The sequence below is a fragment of the Stegodyphus dumicola genome, chromosome 8, assembly GCF_044657685.1.
Source record: "Stegodyphus dumicola isolate Sdum_Otavi_A_Nest chromosome 8, ASM4465768v1".
Taxonomy (NCBI): Eukaryota; Metazoa; Arthropoda; class Arachnida; order Araneae; family Eresidae; genus Stegodyphus; species Stegodyphus dumicola.
The window spans coordinates 110,660,611-110,678,544 of NC_140775.1; the positions used below are offsets into that span (position 1 = coordinate 110,660,611).

The 17,934-nt window shown below is 36.3% G+C and overlaps 1 protein-coding gene across 1 annotated transcript in view; it reads left to right on the top strand.

Annotated features, from left to right (window-relative positions):
• The window catches only part of SelT (selenoprotein T), an 80,606-nt gene that overhangs the window by 61,548 nt on the left and 1,124 nt on the right, over nucleotides 1–17,934 (top strand). The window lies entirely within an intron of this gene.

The following is a 17,934-nucleotide window of genomic DNA, read 5'->3' on the forward strand; positions in this document are numbered from 1 at the left end:
CCCAGCCCTGCATAAAAATCATAAGTCTCTAAACTACCACGTTACTACAGTTCATGTATCACGAAACATTTTAACATTGACTCTAAGTGAGCTGCAATGACAGTGGTCCAGCTGTCGACTGCTCTTCAGAGAAAAATGGTTCAGTTATAAAACTAGCTGTCATTCAACACTAAACGGTGTGGAATGACTGCTGTGCAATCGAATGTAGTAGGAGAATGCAATGGAACTATATAGATAATATGAGGGATTTCTTTGACACAAATCGATTAAAAGCGTTTTGAATCAGTATCTTCATGTTTTAGTGCCGAATTCAGGCTTCAAAAATTACAAATTAGCGATCTGTAAGAAAACGATTTCCAGATTGTACGCACTTGTGCGAGTGATTTGCGATCTCAGATTTTCTAATCGCTAATTGGTGGTTTTCACGGACGAATTTCTCACTTACGCAGATGGCGCACTCTACTTTTATTGAATTTAACGGCTTTAAATGGTAATTTGCCTACTTCAAAGTTTCTTAAGGGTATACAACATATTAAACCCATGTAACAAAAGGTTAAGTTAGATTCCGACCCATATTTCGTTTAACAATATTGCATACAGCTCCATTTCCCCACAGGTGGTGAGGTTTCGAACTTCCTTGTTTTCGCGGAAAATAAATTCCCATGACCTCCCTTACACGATTACCAAGTTTAATAACATTTCATCGAATAGTTTTCCTTTTATGACCGTTTCAATGTGGAACTTTAATTATAACCACTCTGTATATTATTAAATTTTAATTTGAAGCAATGCATTATATACATACCATGCGTAAATTTTTCGCTTTTATGAAAAAATAAAGAATCAAAGCAAATATACTTAGGATAATGGACCAAAACTGAAAAAATTTCCCCTTCCTCCAAAAAAAAAAATACTGAAACTTCGACCTTGAATTTATTGGGTTATCGAAATATTAAATTTGACCTATCTTCTAAGTCCTAGTTCCGACAACAATTCCGTCAAAAATTCCGAATTACTTAAGTTGAAGTAAAAGATTTAGTATATATTCACTGTATGGAAATAAAGTAATCAGAGTGTAATAAAAATAGATTATAGAATTTACGCTGATGCAACTTTTTGTCTGACTGCACAACATATAATGGAAGAGAAGGCTTGTAGAGATCTGTTTTTGACATGCCTCTAAAAGTAGATGTCATACTCCTTTTGTCTGTTCAATGTCAAAAAGCTTTCCTTTGAGAGACAACTTTAGTTTTTGGGAAAGAAACAAAATCACAAGAAGACAAATCTGAAAAACATGCAGGACGATTGAGTACACATACTTATTTTCGGAACGCAAGCGGTTCTCCGACTGGTTATTGAATAATGAAAAGATGCATTGTCATGCAATACAAAACATTTGGAATACGTTTTCTGATAAAAGTCATCTGCTTAATTCACAGCCATTTACAAGTCAACTACTCGGGCAATTGCAGAATTGTTTTGATCCAAAGCAAGTAAGACAAACCTAATATCACTGGATTTAAACACTTCTTTAATCTTCCGAGAACGTTCCTTCTTTAGCTCATATTCCAAGAATATTAAGTGAATACAATTATTGCAAAAGAAATTGAATATTCATTTGCACTACGGCTTGGTAGTTTACTAAGAGTTAATAAAACTTAAATTCTGCTTTTTGTGTCTAAGAATACAACAGTATTTTAAATATTTACAAATAAAATATTAAATTGGAGATTTAATTGGAGCCTCACTAGTTGCCTAGCATTTGAAGATTGTTAAATACTAATTGTTTGTTGCGAAGTCTAACCCAGGCTGCATGGTTGGTTTTCGTAGTTTTCTAGGTTCTCTTTACAAAGCTTCTCTATGAAAGCATCTTAATCAAATAGCTCCCATGTTCTTTCTATGTTCAAATAACCAACTAACCTAGTTTAAGCGCGATTTCCAAGAGAAGTTACTAGCAAAACCCGAATAATCATTAAAAATTATGTAGCTTGCCAGTCGGGAGTAACATGAAAGATACGGCGCCGATAATTGCATTGCTGTTACGGTACGCTGTTTCTAAATTTAGATGGTCATTCCTTAATTAAATAGCCCACCAGCGGCCGAGCGGTAAAGACGCTGAACACTGGTAGTTCGGTCCGAGGTTCGAATCCCGTGAACGGGCTGGCCGCATGGGAGTTTTCGTGGTTTTTCCCATGTGTAACGTGTATACGAGCCAGTTTCCTTTAGAAAGTCCTCCACGAAGGCATCCCTCCCTTTAGGCAGATAGCCCTCGTGTACTTTGCCATAATTAAATAATCCAATCCTATTCTTAATTAAATATAATTGATTTAAACTTCTACTAGAACTGACGGTAAGAATTGAAGTGCAAATAAATAATATCGTGTGCAATCTTCATTAATATAAAATTAAAAATATTTGCTTTCAGACAGAATGTTTTTTGAAATATTTGCAATTACTTTATAAGAAGTATTTATTAATAACCGTAATAATTACTTATTATATTACTTATTATTAGGATTCAGTTCTTGACAATTACATTCTAAATTAGAATTTTAAGGATATAATGAAAATACGCTACGCACAAAAATACATTTTAGGATAAAAATTAGTTGATTTTTTATGTTTTAAAACTTCTTAAATTCATTTAATAAACATCGTATCCTTGTTGTTAATTGAATCCAGAATGTTGGGTGTCGTTTATATAATTATTCTTACTTGTCCACAGAATCTGCTGACTTATCCAGCCATTAAATAGCTGCAGATCATTTCTACATAACCATTGAGCTTCCATTAATTCAGTCTCTAGAGTCCAGAGGGTTGTATGTTTATATCATAATTTGACTTGAAAAATGATTATTCTAAATCTTATGTTTCTATAAAAATATACTGTGCTTTAAAAATGTGGATGATAGTATCAGCCGCTCTTTCAGCCACTTCAAAAGCAACAGTTTGTGGCGTTCCGACAGATACTTCAACTTCTATTCATGAGATGGCGCCACGTGTAAAATCCAGTTCTTAATCGGAACAGCAAAGCGACATCTTTACTCACTCAGACTTCTCGTCACACAAGTGTACGCGACGCTAGCACGAACTGTGTTCCGAGCTCTGTGTTGATCTCTTCAATGTAATTTAAATTGTAATTTAGTATTTAATATATTATTTTGTTATAGGAGATTGTCTACTCTTATTTTCTTTAATTATATCATGCATTAAGCACACACGACCACCAAAAGTGGTGACCTTTTGACTGAGCACGCTACCGACAATGGATTTTCAACGACCCTAAGCCACGTGCATCCAAGGCATTCTGAAGAACTGACTAAAAATAACAACGAATATGGACATTAAACGTATGCTACAACGTACCCCTTCAATTATTTCTAGAAGTATTGATATATATTGCTTGTGTTTTTTTTTTTTTTTTTTCAAAGTCGTGCATATCATCGCAAGGAGCTTCAGCAAATCATCAATGTGATCTGTTCCGTTCCGCTGACTTCGCCAGTCGTGCAATAATTCTTCGATCATTCAACGACAAATGTGCTACAACAGTGATTTTCGCTAAATGTGCCACATCAGTAACTTTTGTGCAACGTGCTACGGCAAAATTCTTTTCTCAGTGTTCGAAAGTAGTGAATTGTTTTCCCATGTGCTACAGGAGTGATTTCCTTTTTCCTTCGAAAGTGCCTTAGCAGCGTGAAGTGGTGATTTTGTGCGTGCGAAATACAAAATTAACGCATCATTTTTTCTCAAATAGGGGTTTCTTTTCAAATGCATTTCGGTAAAATATTATTTGTGTGTGTAATTGCTGACCCTGTCTTATTTGCGTGTGTATCGTTACGTAAATTTTTTCTGCATGGTTAAAATATTTATTGTTATCATGGTAAAATATCAATAGTGTATCTTCATGCTACAATATTTGTGCTGTTAAGTGTTTATTATTTAAAGTGAAAATTATCTATCAGTATGCCCGACGATATTCCACCAGAGCCACAAATCACACGCGTTGCGGTGAAGCCACCGCCTTTCTGGAAAAATAATCCTTCATTGTGGTTCGCTCAGATCGAAGCACAATTTTCTATCGCTCGCATTAGTGAGGATTCTACAAAATTCAACCACGTAGTTGCAGCAATTGAGTCTGATATTCTGAATTCAGTGCATGACTTAATTCTCAAACCACCTGATTGTGATAAATACTCCAAACTGAAACAGCGGCTCATTGAAACTATTCAGAAAGTGAATCTTCAAAAATACGTACTTTACTACAAGGACTTGAACTTGGAGATCAGCGACCTTCATACTTGCTGCCACGAATGCGTGATCTAGCAGGAAGCCATTTTAGTGACGACTTGTTGAAGTCACTATGGCTTTCGCTTCTCCCTAATAACATACAAATAATTCTTGCTGCTTCCAATGAAGATCTAACCCGTTTAGCAGCAATGGCTGACAAAATTAATGAACTTGTTACTCCAGCTTATGTCAGTGCTGCTAATGCTGCACCTTCCAGTTCATTCCTCGAACAACAAGTGGCTGAATTGACCCAAAAAGTATCTGAACTCTCTACAAGTCTTCATGCTTCACGGAGATACAATCGATCAAATCAGGGCCCACGTAATAAATTTCGTGCCCGAAGCAGGAGTCAATCTCGTCATAATACTCGAACGCAGTACAAAGAACCCACAAGTGGCATATGTTTTTATCATATGCATTTTGGCTCTCAAGCTCGCAAGTGTGCCCCTCCATGCACTTTTGTACAAGCGGGAAACTAAATGGGCGGTCTTCTGCTGGCCAACAGAATGTCCGCCACATCGACAGAATAGTACTGGCTGATCGTTCAACTCAGTTATGTTTTCTAGTAGATACTGGAGCTGACATATCAGTGCTCCCGAGAACTAAAACAAATGCTCACCAACTTAATAAACTTGTACTGTATGCAGCCAATGGTACCCAAATTGCAACCTACGGCACCAAACTATTGACACTTGATTTAAACTTGCGCCGGACTTTCAACTGGCCTTTTATTATTGCGGATGTAACTCAAGCAATTATTGGTGTCGACTTCTTGACACATTTCCACCTTCTAGTGGATGTCAAGAATAATTGCTTAATTGATGCTACAACTCAGCTGACATCACAGGGCCAAGCTTCTCACGTATCAAACGTACCTACCAACATAAGTGTTTTATCGGGCAGCACACGGTTTCATCGGTTATTAGCAGAATTCCCTGACATTTTAAACCCATCCAAATCAGGGCAGCATACTCATCAGCCAGAAGTGTATCATCACATTGAAACACATGGCCCACCTGTATTTTCCAAACCTCGTCGTCTTTCTCCAGAGATGCTAAAAGCTGCTCGCAAAGAATTTGAATTCATGCTAGCACAGGGAACCATTCGCCCATCTAAAAGCCCATGGGCCAGTCCCCTTCACATGGTTAAAAAGTCTAATGGTGACTGGCGGCCTTGTGGAGATTATCGTCGACTTAATGCCGTCACAGTCCCTGACAGATATCCAGTCCCACATATCCAAGACTGTACCCATCTTTTTCATGGAACAAACATATTTTCTACCCTCGATCTTGCCAGAGCATATCATCTGATCCCAGTGCATGCTGAAGATGTGCCTAAGACCGCAGTGACTACACCATTTGGTCTCTTTGAGTACTTATATATGCCATTTGGCCTTCGCAATGCTGGCCAAACATTTCAGCGTTTCATACACCAAGTACTGTCTGGTCTCGATTTCTGCATCCCATATTTTGATGATATCCTGGTTGCATCTACAGATGTGGAAGAACATTTTCAACATCTGCGTCAGATTTTCACTCGTCTTAAAGATCATGGATTAAAACTAAATCCATCCAAATGTGTACTTGGTCAACCCTCAGTTTCCTTTCTTGGATGTCTTATCACCCAGAACGGAGTTAAACTTTTACCGGAAAGAGTCAAAGCAATTAACGACCTAGCTCAGCCCAAAACCATCTCTGAACTGAAGCGTTTCCTAGCAATGTTAAATTTCTACCGACGCTTTCTGCCAAATGCCGCAAAAACACAAGCCTGCCTACATGAGTTTCTGAAGAATAGCAAAAAAAAAAACGATCAACGAGCTGTCCCTTGGACTGAATCTGCATCTGCAGCATTCGTGCAATGCAAACACGATCTGGCAAATGCAGCCACACTTTCTTATCACTCACCTAGTGATCAGCTCTCTATAATGGTAGATGCATCTGACACGGCCATAGGAGCAGTGCTTCAAGCCCATACCACTAAAGGACTTTCCCCAATGGCATTCTTTTCCAGAAAACTCACTACTGCAGAAAGGAAATACAGCACATATGACAGAGAGCTACTTGCTGTGTACTGTGCTGTTAAATACTTCCGGCACAACTTGGAAGGACACGACTTCATCATTTTCACCGATCATCGACCATTAACCTTCGCTTTTAGAAAAAACTCTGACTCATGTTCTCCTCGTCAGCTTCGACATCTGGATTTCATCGCCCAGTTTAGTACAGATATCAGATATGTCTCTGGTACTGATAATTGTGTCGCTGATGCCTTGTCTCGGGTAAACAATATCAACCTCACTACCCCAGATTTCTCTGAAATTGCAAAAGCTCAATTGCATGATGAGGAACTCAAGAACCTAATCTCAAATCCACAAACCTCCCTTCAGTTACAACCGCTGCACATTGATCCAACGCTTAAAATTTACTGTGACATAGAGAACAATAGAATACGTCCCTATATTCCTGTCAATTTTAGACGTGAAGTGTTTAATGCCTTGCACAATTTGGCACATCCTGGAATCCGTGCCACCAAAAAGCTGATCGCAGACAGATTTGTCTGGCCAGCGATGAATCAAGACATCACAGAATGGACTCGTTCATGTATTAGATGTCAACGGTGTAAAGTATCCCGTCACACTCACAGCCCCATTCAACAATTTAACCTTCCAGCAAGACGCTTTGATCATGTACACTTAGACTTGGGTGGCCCATTGCCTCCTTCAAATGGTTACACTTACCTCCTCACTTGTATTGATCGGTACACAAGATGGCTTGAAGCCATTCCTATTGAAAATATATCCGCTGAAACTGTAGCTCGAGCATTCATCTCCCAGTGGCTTTCAAGATTTGGCATGCCTACCACCATCACTACTGACCAAGGCCGACAATTTCAATGTCACTTGTTCGCATCCCTTACCTCTCTTCTTGGCATTCGCCATATTCGCACAACACCATACCATCCATCTGGAAATGGGATGGTGGAACGCTTTCACCGATCTCTCAAACAAGGTCTGAAGTGCCACAGTAGCACACACTGGACAGAAGCCTTACCCCTAGTCTTGCTTGGTCTTCGCACAGCATTCAAAGAAGACATTAGTAGCACTTGTGCTGAAATGTTATATGGTGCAACCCTTCGTCTGCCAGGTGAATTCTTTCATCCAGAATCTACTCCAGTTATCGACCCTCCAACATTCCTTCAACGTTTACGTGAGACCATGAGCAATATCTCGCCAACCCCAGCATCTTCGCATAACCAGCCAAGCTATTTTGTACATCCTGCGCTTGAGACATCTTCGGACGTATTCGTGCGCAACGATGCAATTAAGCCAACTTTAACACCTTCATATGATGGTCCATTCAAAGTTGTCAAACGAACACCGAAACATTTCACCATCATCTGCAATGGCAAACAATCAGTGATTGGAATCGATCGTCTCAAACCAGCATTTCTAATGCAAGATCCAACAACTTCCTCATCAACATCACTCCCGGAAGAAAGCTTACATCCCGTAAAAGAGCAACCTAAAACTACCAGATCTGGAAGAAAGGTTAAATTTAACCCAAAGTACTTATAACGTACCGATGGTACTTGGGGGGAGTACTGTGGCGTTCCGACAGATACTTCAACTTCTATTCATGAGATGGCGCCACGTGTAAAATCCAGTTCTTAATCGGAACAGCAAAGCGACATCTTTACTCACTCAGACTTCTCGTCACACAAGTGTACGCGACGCTAGCACGAACTGTGTTCCGAGCTCTGTGTTGATCTCTTCAATGTAATTTAAATTGTAATTTAGTATTTAATATATTATTTTGTTATAGGAGATTGTCTACTCTTATTTTCTTTAATTATATCATGCATTAAGCACACACGACCACCAAAAGTTTGTTTAGAAATAAATTATGCAGTTAATGTCATAAAATTCAAATAAATATCAAACGAAAATTTTCAGTTTTAGACAATTCGATTTAAACGAAGTAAAGTAGCAGACGATAAAACGCCGAAGGTAAAAATTTATTCTTATTTTTTTTTAAAAAGGAAGGTAGAGAGAAATTTAAAAAAAAATAGTTAAAAATTTGAATAATATCATCCATAATTAAAAAAATAGCTTTTCATATAGTATTAATAAATATTTATTACGCATCATTGAGGGAAAAAATGTCATATACTAATTAATTCTCCATAAAATTTTACTTGAAATTTAAGGTTAAAAATAGCTGTGGCAATTCACTGTAACAAAAATCCATAGGCCACATTTGGCGTTATAATCGCTCAAAAAAAAAAAAGATGCCAAATTTCAAAACTCGAAAATATGTAAATTCGTGTATATCTTAGAAACTTTTGAATAAAAAAGTCTAATTTTTTGCATATATGCTTAAAAATATACCTACTTTAAGATAATGGTAAAAATTTTATAGGTTATAATTCAAAATGTTTTCGAAAAATTATTTAAAAACAGAAATTTAAAAAATAAAACACAAAAAATGGGTAAATTTTATTTGGAATGAACCTAAATTTCGAAATGTGAGAGAAAAAATCAAAAAAGTTTAATGAAAAAAAGAGATGTTAATAAATATTTGCCAAATTCAATAACCATTGAGGAGCTAAAATTTTGAGAGCTAATATTTTAAAAACTACTCGTACGATTTTTACAAAACTTGGTATTCTGGCATAATTTGAGTCGTAGAATCGAAATATGGAAAAAAATTGGTATGTTATTTCAGAAAAAGTCCAATTTTGTGTCAAAATACCTATGTCAGAATAGTGCTATATACTATAAATCTAATATATATTCTAAGTCGCGCTTTCGAAACATTAAAAACGCAGTTTGAATTTTGTCAATCGGCTCAGTAAAACGGGAGATATAGCACTGTCCTTTTTTTTTTTTTTTTTTTTTTTTTTTTTTTTTTTTTTTTTTTTGAGCAGTGTGCAGAAGAGTAATAAATAAAGGAATAATATTACTCAGAGTCTGAATCTCACAGGGAGGTGTATTGCTCTTCCCGAACGAGATTTTGTCGGAGGCCTTACTTCTTTACTTTGGGAGTTGGATTTAATGACTGACAGTTTGTTATCAGCAATGCTTAGGTTGGAGTCTGGAGGCATAGTCTCTGTGTTTAAGGTATATGCAGGTTTAAGTCTATCTACAGAAATTTTCACTGGTTTCCCTTTAATTGACAGAGAAAAATATTTGTCCTGCCTGTCCAGAACTGGAAATGGTCCCTCATAGGCTGGTTCAAGTGGCTTCTTGATTCTATCCACTCGAATAAACACTTGTGTACAAGAATCTAAATCTTTGTGCACAAACACTTTTTGTTGTGGTGCACTTTGCATTTTCACTGGTTTGAGGAGTGCCATGTGTTTTTGCAATTTATTCACAAAGCTATCAGGCTCTATTTCACAAGTTGGCGGGTCAAAAAATTCACCTGGAATCCTGATGTTGGTTCCATACACCATTTGAGCAAGAGAATGGTTACTATCCTCTCTAATAGCTGCCCTGAGGCCAAGAAGTACTGTAGGTAGAACTTCAGTCCATTTGATTGAGTTGTGAGCTTCAATTGCAGATTTTAGGGTTCTATGGGAACGCTCTATTTTCCCATTACGTTGGGGATGATAGGGCGTGGTGTGGCAAATCTTTGCACCGCATATAACAGCCAAATTTTGAAACAGTTGTGATGTAAATTGTCTCCCTTGGTCTGTCACAATTCTGCTTGGAACTCCAAATCTGCATATCCAGTTTTTATAAAATGCTCTGCTAACTAATTCTGCTGTAATGTCTTCCAATGGAATCACCTCAACCCATGAAGGAAATCTGTCAATACATGTAAGGCAGTAAATTGAGGGAGGCAATGGGCCTATTAAATCGATATGGACCACACTGAATCTGGAGTCTGCTTCTTGGTATTCTCCCATCTTTGACTTTGTGTGCCTGGTCACCTTGACTCTCTGACAGCTAACACAACACCTGGCCCAATTCCTTGAATCTTTCTTGATATTTGGCCATACAAGCCTGGAAGTCATCTGCTTAACTGTAGATTTGATGCCAGGATGCGAAAGACCATGTATATGTTGGAATATCTTTCTTCGAGATGGCTTAGGTATGTAGGGACGAAACTTGTCTTGGGAAGTATCACACCATAAGATGTATCCAAAAGGGAGCTTATAACTTTTGAAAATCAATGAAGTCTCTCCATCAATTAACTTTCTCAGCTCTTCATCCTTACCTTGTTCCAATGCAAACCTTTCATAGTCGATAACAGCAATCTCTTCCATTCAAGACAGGGTATCTGCCACAATATTCTCTTTGCCTATAATGTGCTGGATGTTAGTGGTAAACTGAGAGATGTACTGAAGTTGTCTCAATTGCCTTGGTGATGCTTTTTCATTATTTTGCTTAAAAGCAAAAATTAGAGGTTTATGATCAGTAAAGATTGTAAACTCTCTACTTTCTAACAAATGTTTAAACTATTTTATAGAGAGATATATTGCTAGTAATTCTCGGTCATATGTGCTGTATGCCCTCTGTGCTTAATTTCTTCGAGTAGAAAGCGATGGGTTTCCAGCTTCCTTCCTCCAATTGTTGGAGTACTGCCCCTATTGCCCAGTTTGAGGCATCTGTACATAAGGATAATAGGGAATTAGGTTTGGGAAATGTTAATAAAGCAGTGTTAGCCAAATTTGTGTTGCACTTTTTGAACTGCAATTTAGCTTCCTTTGTCCATGGAACGTTTTGTTTATCCTTCTTCTTAGCACCTTTGAGCATCTCTTGGAGAATGGCTTGTGTTTCTGCTGCATTTTTAAGATATCTGCGGTAGAAATTTACCATACCTAGGAAAGTACGTAAGTTATGAATTGTTGTTGGCAATTTGTAATTCAAAATCACTTGCACGTTTGCAGGGAGAGGTCTTGAACCTGCAGCATTTATGAGATATCCGAGAAATTCTATTTCTTCCACTCCAAACACTGATTTTGATATATTGATGCATAAACCATATTTGTTTAATCTTTCAAACACTAGTTTTAGGTGTTTACTATGTTCCTCTTCTGATGATCAGGCTATTAATACATCATCCAAGTAAGGGAACACAAAATCAAGACCTTGACCAATACTTCATGCACAAAATGCTGAAAAATCATGCACAAAATCAAGACCAAAATGCACAAAATCAAGACCTTCATGCACACTTCATGCACAAAATCAAGACCAATACTTCATGCACAAAATGCTGAAATGTTGATGGTGCATTCCTAAGTCCAAAACTCATTACATTAAACACAAATAACCCAAATAGAGTAATGATAGCTGTTTTTGGCTTATCCTCTTCTGCAATTGGGATTTGGTAATATTAACATTTGAGATTATGCACATCGCTTTTAAGAGATCTAATTTGGAGAAAATGGATTTCCCACTCAAACTGAGATGAAAATCTTCTATCCTTGGTATAGGGTACCTGTGTGAGATTGTCTGAGCATTTAGTCGTCTATAATCCCCACAAGGTCTTAAGAGTTCCATCTTTTTTGTTTACTAAATGTAGAGGACTGGCCCATTGGGATTTTGATGGTTGGATAATATCGTTATCAAGCATAAACTTGAATTCTTGCTTTGCCAATTTCAGTTTTTTTTCCATCCAGCTGTCGTGTCCGTGCATATACAGGTTGGCCTTTTGTACAAATATAGTGTTTAACATTATGCTTTGTTTGTTTATTTAGCACATTAGGTTTAGTGATATTTGGGTACTGACGTAGCAGTTCAACAAATTTGAAAGAATTATTTATGGTAGATATAACATGATCAACACCAATTGACATTATATCACTTGAGACTTTAAGTTGAGTAATGCCATCAATTAACTGTTTCTGTTTTATATCAATTAATAAATGAAATTGATTCAAAAAATCTGCACCTAATATGCCTTTGCTTACCTTGGCAACGATGAACGGCCATTCGAATGGGCGTTTCAGTCCTAAATCTACAGTAAGTACCTTTATACCAAAAGTCGGTATTTCTGTCCCATTAGCAGCATATATTTTGTAGTCACAGAATCCTTTTGTTGTAGAATATGCTGGCAACAATGATATATCCGCTTCACTGTCCACTAAGAACTTTAGTCCTGAATTTCTATACGTTACAAATAACCGGAACTTACGGTATTCATGTGTTTAGCAGCAGAGCTAGCCGCCGAATCTACTGCTGGCTGGAGTTTTCCGTCTGTTTCCAGCTGCAAGGTGGAGTACACTTTTCCGGAAAACACTTTTTCCCAAATTTAAAGTGGAAATAGCAGTTTCCCTTTTGGATTATATCGTTTCTGAGATCTGCTGCGACTCCTATGGCTATGGTTGGGAGTACGAGTTTGTGATCTGGAACGTTGCACACTGAGTGAAGCTATTTGCTACTCCAAAGCAGATGTTTTAGTGAGAAGTTCGTTAGCTGAAGAGGCATCATTACTTGCACTTGCAAGTTCCATGCGTGGACCCATTTCAGCAATTTTATCAGCCATTGTGGCTATTTTTTCAAGACTCTCATCACTGACTATAAGAATATTTTTGACTGCGTCAGGCAACTTTTCCATCCAGAGTGTACGTAACACTTTATCAGACACACCGTTATTATCACCAAGCGTTCTCATCTTTCTCAGCAGTTGGCTTGGCTTCATATCACCAAGTTCCAAACCAGTCAATAATCTTTTTATACGTTTATTTTCGCTCTCTTTAAATAAGTTTGTTACCCTTTTTTATGTCCATATATTGTCCCATATATTTTCTACAAACTTAGGATCCAGCTGAGCCACCAAGTAGTTAAATTTAGTTTCTTCTGTTGTAATTCCTGCAATTTTAAATTGGGCTTCAACAGTATAGAACCATATCTCTGGTCTATCAATCCATAATGGGGGAATCTTTACACTCACTTTGCTTGCTTCTAGCTGCACATCACGGTTATTAATATTTATATCAGGTATTTTTGTGCTTGACTCTCTAATATCCAAAAAACATTCATAACACTCAAAAGGAAATCAATAATCACAAGATACTGGTTCTGAAAAGTTGAGCACATTGTCTAGAAACACTAAAATAGAAGAAAGTCTCTTCTGCACTGGAAATTATGTGGATGCATTGAGATTATGCACATTGCAGTGTCCTGCACACTAGGGTCACCAATGTCTTCGAGTCATCAAATGGCCATGTTTGGAGAGAAATTATTTTAGTGATTAAACCAATATTGATACAGTAAAGTAAATCAACAAAAACTAAATTAAATAATGCAAGAGTTTTATTGACACAAACTCCACATGCACAGTCCAACACATAGTTCCCAAGACAGACAGACAGACAAAGTACTGTCTGTCTACGGTAAGAACAGCTCCCGCCACGGTGTCTGGCAAGTGGCGCTCGCTATAGCAACAGGGCTAGTATATTTCAAATAGGGACGAACCAAGAGTTGCTTTATTGTTATTTTGTTTTTGGCGACTGTTGGCTTAAGGGAAGTTTATCATTCGTCTTCTCGGCTTCATTCCAGCTGCACGCATCTTTTCTTAAGCCTTATATTATTACTATTAGCTATTTTTATTCTCGTTGTTATATCTTTTGTGCTAGCATTTGCTCAAATTCGCTTCTATTTAGCTTGATTTTCGTAGTGCTTTGTTAATCGCCAATTTTTTAAAATTCCCTTCCAGTTTAAGAAAGGTTAACCTTTAAAGTCTCAGTCACGTCAAATCGTGTATAATGTCGCAGAATTTTGCGCTTCTGAAGCTTCGGCAAACTCTTTAGTAGTTCCTCTTCCTTAAATTTTGAAGAGCGAAGTATCAATAATGGGTGAAAATAAACTTCTGAATACACTTGGAAAGAAATGTAAAAGCCCTGCTAATCATAAGTGTGAAATTGACGATTTTGACAAATGCGTTCTACGGCAGACAATACAAGACTTTTACATCAAAGAAAAGAAAGTGCCATCTGTGCGGAAATTACTGCCTGTCTTGAGGCAAAAAATAGACTTCCCGTGGCAAAAAGACTCTTTGTGCAAAGTTTTGTGTTCAATGAATTTTCGTTGGAAAGCGTAGAAAAAAAAAAAAAAAAAAAAAAAGAAAAGAAAAAAACGAAAAAAAAAATTCTTATCGAAAGACCTCACATTGTATTTTGGAGGAACAATTATTTACGCGAAATGAGAAAACTCAGAGCAAGTGAACGCCACATCGTTTACATCGATGAAACATGGATTGACAGCAATTTAACTTTTAAGAAATGTTGGCAGCATGATACGGTTTTGGGTGCACAGCCAGTTTCCCTTAGCAAGCCCTCCGTGAAGGCATCCCTCCTCTTAGGCATTTAACCCTAGAGACTTTCCGTAATCATATAAACCAACCCAAACCACTGGTAATTAAGGAAAAAGCAGTTTTGATTTTAATTCACCTTCGCTTCCTTCCGCCATTAAATTAACCAGCTTTTGGTTTAGTTTAAAGGTATGGGAAAAGAAGAAATGTTCGCAAAAAGTATTTATTGAGAGCATGGGTATGTAAAAAAACGCTTTTACTTTCAAGATGATTCCATATACATTTAATGATGAAATTTTTAGTCATTATTAAAGCACAAGCAATAAATTAACAGAAAATCTTGAAATAAAAACATAGCAGAACGTCATTTAAAGACTGAAGAAATTGCTTTGAATGTTCACGGTAGATCAGCTAGAGGGGAGAACTATAAAAATTAAATTTATTTTATATTTATGAAGTGCGTCTATACTATATTACAGAGAAGGGGCCAATCAAGTAGATTTCTAAGATGTCATCTATGATTTTGCAAGCAAACAAATAAACAAAAAAGAAGCAAAATAATAGCATGATTTTTTTAAATGTCAAAATTAAAATTTTTCTTCAAAAATAAACACGGATTTTTAAATTTATTTCCCTACAAGTTTATTTTTACTCATTATACATCTAGAGGGATGGCAAATTGAGCGACTTGTACCTCACACAGCAAAATCAAAGACCGTTTCTTGACTGCAAAAGCTTTACGCCATCGAATTTTCATTTTCGAAATTGGATGTCGGGGTCGACGCAAAGGGTCAACAAGCATTTTACTTGAAACTAAAACAAACTGTGAATATCGCCAAATCATCTTTAAATGCGCCAAGGTGGCAAACTCAGAAGTAAGTCTTCAAGACCCCCCTACGAAAAATGGGTTAGGGCTCGTTTCTACGGCAACAGACAGCTGCAGACAAACTGGCGAGAGCTGTTCTTACCATAGACAGACATGTCTATTGTTGCACCCGCTAAGTCTTTCTGCATCGATGGGCGAAAAATCAAGCATAGGTGCGAAGGAAAGGTATATAGAAAGGGGGCAATTTCGTATTTCAGAGGAGAGTAAAAAGGAACTTCGTATATTTTATACGAGTTCGAAAGGCCAGGAAGAAAAGATGGGACAAAATAAAGTAAAAAATAAATGGCCCAAAAGAAATGGAGAGGAAAAAAAATTTTATTTATAATTAAAAAAAAAAGGGCCTATAGAAAGAAAAGGAAAGGAAGTAAGAGAATTTTGTTTAAAAAAAAAAAAAAAAACCCACGATTGTGTTCATGAGTGTAGTCAAAGTTGTTATCATTAACATTAAATACAATCTTCCAGGTGTGTGTATTGAGTGTGTTTTGTAAAGCTGAATAGATGTAAAGATGGGGGAAAATTAATAATAAAATAATAAATATTGGGGGTCCAGTCACATAACAGTATAAGTCAAGTTTAGAAGCTAACTTTTGCTATAACAGGGAAACTAAAATTTAAAAATTTTTAAATTTAAACTTTTATTTTTTAACATGGAAACCAATATTAGCCTCTACCTTGAGACACAGTAACAGAAGATACATAAGATCAAGATACATATAATATCATGCAAAGTTATACATTAAACTAAGTAACATCATCTACTGCGGTTTCCAACATATTTATATACTCAGAAAACACCATCAGATAAAACATTAAATCCAAAACAAGGCGAGAACATATCAGCAAAAATAAATAAGTAAATAAATTACGGAGTTTTTTTTTATTATTAATTAATTTTTTTAAATAAGCATTTTATTTATTTATTAAGTTAATGGTCATAATTTATTATATGTGTACTATTTTATCAATTTGAGGCACACTGTATTAATATATGCTTTTAATTTAAATAGATAGGAAATATAGATTAAAGGAGCAAAAACTACAACTCTGTACATTCATTGAGGCCCGAGATCGTGTTTTTCCCTCTCGAGAAATTCCTCAAAGGGGCCCCAGTGGGTAGGGTTAACATTACTGATAAGGGCTACTGATAAGGATAGCGTCCCTACGAGATGGTAATCAAAAACGAACCACATGATTTAAAGCAATTACTAAGTATTTAATGCCAGAACATTACAAAATGAGCATAATAATAATAATGATCATAATAAATAAATTAATTTAAAGGTACTTTAGTGACAGATATTTGATTTAGCTTAGAGAAAAGAAGTTCTAATTATCTGAACGCTCCGTCTTAGTGCTGCAAAAGATTGCAAGGAAGACAAGACCCCCCAGGTACAGGAGAACTCCCGGCCTTGAGAACGAGACAATGCAGAGGATATTCGCGAAAATTTTCTGAAATAAATGAAGATTTTCCGGAAAACACCTTTGAAAATTCAGGAGCTCTTCCAAGATCCTGCCTCCATCGTACGTGATCACTGCGCCCTCCCCCAACATCACATAGTTCCCAACTCAGAGACACACTCTCACTTCAGTTCAAAGTTGCAGTTGATAAACACAGAGTGAAATATTAAGATTTATTATTTTAAATTATTCATTTGAAAATTATATAATTATCATCTAAGACCCAAATATGGCAGTTTTTCAGATCAAAGATCTTTCATTTGATAATGAATCAGAATTGTATCTGTAATTTGTATCTCCCTTTGAATTATCACTGTACTTATTCAAAGTATCTCTCATTTCAATTATGTTATATTATTTCTAAAATCTCCTTTGTAACGATCAATGTTTAATTATTTCTAGATTGTACTTTGTTCAACAAATTCTCATAATATTGTATTATAATTCAATATACTGTAATGTAATTTTCAATAAAGACGTTGGCGAGGCCAACACATCTCCTAGTCAGAAGACTTCAAAATTCATAATAGGTTTTCTAAATTTAATTATTGGCATTATTATATTCATTGAGCTTTTGCTTTAAAATAAAAAAAATTTCTTAGCCTATGGCTCTGGTGATACCTCTGCTTACCACTTTCATGTTGTAATATTAAAATATGTACGTTATGTTTATAGGAAGGAGATAAACGCTGTAAACTAAAAATTATCTAAAACTCTTTTAGTAACTTATTGTTTGTTTTGTGCAAGATGTTTTCTAAATGTAAAGGGAAATATAATATGAACAGTAAAACTTATCACAGCAATTTCTTCTAACAATGAACACTGTGCCAGATAATGTTAGTTTAAATAACATTGAGGATTACTGGTACTTGTATTTTCTATGTTGATGACATGATTAGAAGACTAACATCATCTTCTTGGCTTAGTGATAAACAGCAATATCATTTTATTCAGAGGCACTTACCATCAGGTATCAAGACTGTGAAGGAAATCCATAATATTGCTGGGAAATATGTCATAATAGGTCTTTATGGAATTTTC